This window comes from Poromitra crassiceps, assembly GCF_964638095.1.
Source record: "Poromitra crassiceps genome assembly, chromosome: 2".
In the NCBI taxonomy this organism is placed as follows: Eukaryota; Metazoa; Chordata; class Actinopteri; order Beryciformes; family Melamphaidae; genus Poromitra; species Poromitra crassiceps.
In genome coordinates, this window is record NC_139624.1 from 93339857 (window position 1) to 93344740 (window position 4884).

Below are 4884 nucleotides of genomic sequence, written 5' to 3' on the forward strand. Positions count from 1 at the left end.
CTATATGAAGGAAACCCCCGGGAGGCACGGGGAGAACATGCAAACTCGGACATGCGGACGGGCACGCATTCCTTCAGCGTTCACAGCGTCCCAGGTGGGAATCGAACCCAGGACCTTCGAGCTGTGAGGCGACAGCGCTTACCACTGCACCACCGTACCCCCGTCATAAACCTTAATAGGGTGGGGAAAATCCGCCCACGGTGGGCACTACAGCAATATTTTACATTTTTATTAGGTCTTCACACTCACAGAGCCATTGTGACATCATCACCATTCTTTCCCTGCTTCCCACTACCATTGTGACATCATCACTGACATAATCAGTGATGTCATAGACATTGGGACATCATCAGTTATGTCATAAATCTTAATAATAATACTATAATCTTACATAATAGGGCAGATTCCGACCCACACAAACACATTCAGCAATGTCACTCAAGTAACTGTGATGTCACCATTGATGTCATAGAGACTTCCTGCTGAGGCTATAAATAAGAGCTTTGTGAAGCAGAAAAGACTGGAAATAACAATGCCATTAATCCGTCGAGCTGCACGTGCTGCCAAGAAGGCGGTGAAGCCGAAGGCCGGCCACAGCGTGGCTGAGCTGATTCTTAAAGCTGTGTCCGCGTCCAAGGAGCGGAGCGGCATGTCTCTGGCCGCTGTCAAGAAGAGCCTGGCTGCCGGAGGCTACGCCGTCGAGAACAATAATGCCCGTGTCAAGATCGCCATCAAGAAGCTGGTGGAAAAAGGCACACTGCTCCAGGTTAAGGGTGCTGGGGCCTCCGGCTCCTTCAAAGTCGCAAAAAAGGCTGTAAAGGTCAAGAAGCCGCCTGCCAAGAAAGCCGCTCGGAAAGCCAAGAAGCCCGCTGCCAAGAAACGCACCAAGATCCACAAGAAGAAGGCTGCAGCTAAAAAGACAACAGCCGCCAAGAAATCCCCCAAGAAAGTAAGAAGACCACAGCGGCCAAGAAACCAGCCAAGACCCCCAAGAAGCCAACGAAGAGTCCCAAGAAGGCAAAGAGTCCCACGAAGGCGGTGAAGAAGCCAAGAAAGCATGAGTGAAACAGGCTGGCATCCCTACTATACAGTAATTAGAGCTGTATGCCCCTGTTGTGTCCAAAGTTGCAAGGTGAACTGTTGCCCCGATCGCCTCCAAAATTTCCCAAAACACTTTCAGGGGTCTGGAATGAATCTGGTGCACGGAAAAAAATGGCCGTGGGGGTGCTACAGTGATATGTAGACCAATCAGCTCACGCAACAAGAAAAAAACACTATGGGGGGGCGCTACAGCAATATGTAGACCAAATAGACCCTTCTCATGTGGGCCATTTTGTGTCAAAAAGGCAGGGTAAACAGGTGTAAGCAAAACACTAATGAGGGTTTCAAACATCCATGATTGGAATTTGGAAACCCTCATTAGTGTTTTGCACCTGTGTTTACCCTGCCTTTTCAACACAAAAGCCCCCATGAAAAGGGTCTATCACAGTTCACGCGGCTATGACATCATCTTACATAGACCAATCTATGACATCACTCATGAGGTCATAAATCACTGATATGACATCAGAGTCATCATCGAGTGGTGGCCAGTGGTGACTGATGATGGCATACCCACTGATGATGTCATACCCACTGACAATTTCTGGTTTTGGGGGTAGTGGAGGAATCAGGATGGCGGGTGTGTCTGGGGCCATGATGGAGGTATCGGCGAAGGTGGGGGGTCCACCCGCTATGCCGACCACCTGCTATGCCGACCACGCGCAATGCCGACCTTAGGTTTAGGCGTGGGGGTGGGAGAGGTTAGGTTTTGGGTTAGGGTCTGGGGGAGGTTAGGTTTAGGCATGGGGGGAGGTTAAGTTTGGCGTGGGGGCTGGGAGAGGTATAGCTCCACCGACACGCTGCACGCCGCCTCGCTCAGCTGGTTCTGCTTGTGGGCTATCGGCATTGCGACCTGTCGGCACTGCGGCCTGTCGGCACATAGACGCGGCACCGACGGTGGAGGATGCCAGCAAAGCGAGCGGGGATGAGAGCATTTTTAGTGAGAAGCAGGAGTTCACGTGGAGAGTATTGGAGGTGGGAGGGGGGACTAGACTGGGGGAAAAACAAGTAGGGAGACCAGGGTGTAGCATCTAGCAGAATGGGGAGTGGAGTTAATCAAAAATAAGAGAGGGTTAAAGGATAATTCCGTTTTTTTACAGCCTGGACCTTGTTTCCAACTGGATTTATGTTTTACAAGTCACCCTGAACAGAATTTTCTGAAAATAAAGCATTATAGAGCTAGAATGGCCAGCGCAAATCCTGGAACAGGGGCCATAGGGGCACCTGCTAAGCGTGCATGTATGTCCTGTAACCAATGAGTTTTGTATGAGTGCAGCCAAGGGAAGGTGATGTCCAGAGGGTCCAGTAAGTGAGTAACGATGGAGGAAGGGAAATTGTCCAGGAAGAGGAAATAATCCATTGGGGTAACATTAGGGGGACAGAGCAAGCAGCTAGGCAGCTCCGCTAGCCGGGCTAGTTAGTATACTTTATTTGTCCCCGGGGTGAAATTTGTCATGGGCAAGGTACACCGTTGCTTCCTATAGGCTAGCCAGGTGTAGCTAACGTTAGCCGACTAGCAGGGAGGCTGGGAGAGCGATAACTTGCCTAAACGGTATAAAACCACTGTGTGACATTTCCTCTCTCTCATCTCTTGTAAAAAGGGTCCCACAAACTGTCCAAACTTGCAATAAATGTTTGAGAAAAATCTATTGCACTTGCACATAAAAAGATTGCTGAAGTAAATTATCTCTCATCTCAACTTGCAAACACATCGCCTGCTTGGGATGTGTTAAATCTGAAGAAACTGAGTTTCCAGCGTTTTATTTGCCAGTGTTATGCTGAATTAGAGCCATCATGGGATTCCTAGGGGCAATGCCAACACACGCACTCTCACACACATGCACAAACACGCGCGCGCGCACACGCACGCACGCACGCACGCACACACACACACACACACACACAGACATCCTAAGCCATTACACACACACACATACGCACACACACACACATCCTAAGCCATTGCTAAACATGAACTCTGGACTATGCCCGTTGAATCAGGTGCGGGTATTTCCCAGAGTTACCCTTCCAGACAAGAGGCAATGTTGTTTCCACATGAGGAAAGTCCTCCGGTGTAGAGACTAGAGAATGGGGGGGAGGTGGAGATGTTAGTGTGCTGCACACTAAAGTCTGCAGGCTGCAGCCAGGAATCGCTCATTGTGTTTATGAGCGTGGCAGACTTTTAATTACATTTTTCAATCTAGACTATAAGAGATATATTTCAGAAAGCAATTCTCCACTCCATGAAAAACCTCCAATGCATTATTCAGGGGATAACGTGGGGTGGCGATGTGCCAAAAAAGTGAGCGCTTGTTATCACATCGCCCAAAAGCCGCCAGTCAAAACGGTTGTCGCACTAACGTTAAACGGTAGAGAAGGCGATTTTACAAGTGGCATTCAAGTCATGTGACTAGTTTTCAATTTATTTCTCTGCACAAAAGTTATGTCTCGAATATATAGCCTAATGCAGCACTCATCTTTAGGGATGGGGATCGTTCATTTGTCGGGCGTCCATAGGCACGATTGGCGGTGTCTGCCGGTGGGAAGCCGCATTAGGGGTATGTGTCCTGGTCGCTGCACTAGCACCTCCTCTGGTCGGTCAGAAGGGAACTGGTGGGAATAGCGTGATCCTCCCATGTGCTACGTCCTGCCGGTGAAGCTCTTAGGTGAAAAGAAGCGGCTGGCAACTGCGCATGTGTTGGAGGAAGCGTGATGCTAGTCTATGGCTATCCCCAGATTGGCAGAGGAGCAGCGACCCGGGCAGCACGGGCGAAATTGGCCAAGTACAATTGGGGAGAAAATGTGGGGAATTCAGATTTCTTTTTTAGCCCCAGAATACATTTCTGAACTCCGTACCCCTTATGAGCCAGATCGCAGTCTGAGGTCCTCTGGCAAGGACCTCTTGGCTGTTCCTAAATCAAGGTTGGTAACAGCATTTGCTGCCACGGCCCCCAGCCTCTGGAACACCTTACCTACACCCAATGTACACCAGATGCGTTACAGTTGCGTTGCCGATCCAGTAAAGCTGACGGATCGACTCTCGCCCATGTTAATAGATGGGCAATACATGCGGTACAGAAAAATTATGCACCTGTTCTATTTTTGTCAGCGGGATTTTTGTCCCGCATACGTCTGACAGATTACATGAGTGTGGGTCTGTTCCGAGCCGTACCGCATCTGTTCCGGAGCTGGTGATCAGTAGCCCGGTGAAAACACACCGCACGCGACTCCTGCACGTAAGCTGCGCGGCGCGACCATTCGCGACCTTGTGCGCAGCCAGTTTTCATTAGGACACCATGTTAACAGATCTGTCAGTCCACACCGAATTGAGCTCAGCTCAGCGGACGCTCAGGGCGCGCAAGATAGCCTGGATTTCTATTTTCCTGCGCGGCCGTCTGCGCCCGTGAGCGACTCTGTCAAGCAGAACAGATCAGATCAGGGCAGACAAGAACTCCGAAACCGGACATTCGTCAAATAAAACCAATTTCAAATTGAAATAATGTTTATTTACATTGTTGATTGCCCCTTTGGAAGTGTGAAAAGAGAGAAAGAGCAGTTGGAGAGGGGTAGAGGCTTCTCTCAACAACAAGTAGAGAGCTAGGACTCGCCTTCTCTCTACAACAGCATGCACTGGGAAAACGGGAGGAGAACAGACTTAAATATGATGCAATTGCATTTTATAACGCTGAAGGTAGCCATTAACAGTTATCCCAAACATCTTACTTTATATATTTATGTCGTTATTTACTACCCATGATAACGAAGACAGTAGATCTGGGGCAA

General features: G+C 49.3%; 1 pseudogene across 1 annotated transcript; it reads left to right on the forward strand.

Annotated features, from left to right (window-relative positions):
* The first annotated feature begins 532 nt into the window (after positions 1-532).
* LOC310770764 (histone H1 pseudogene) lies at positions 533-1065 on the forward strand (annotated as a pseudogene). Its single transcript has one exon. The product of its transcript is annotated as a histone H1 pseudogene (transcript).
* Positions 1066-4884: the final 3819 nt, after the last annotated feature.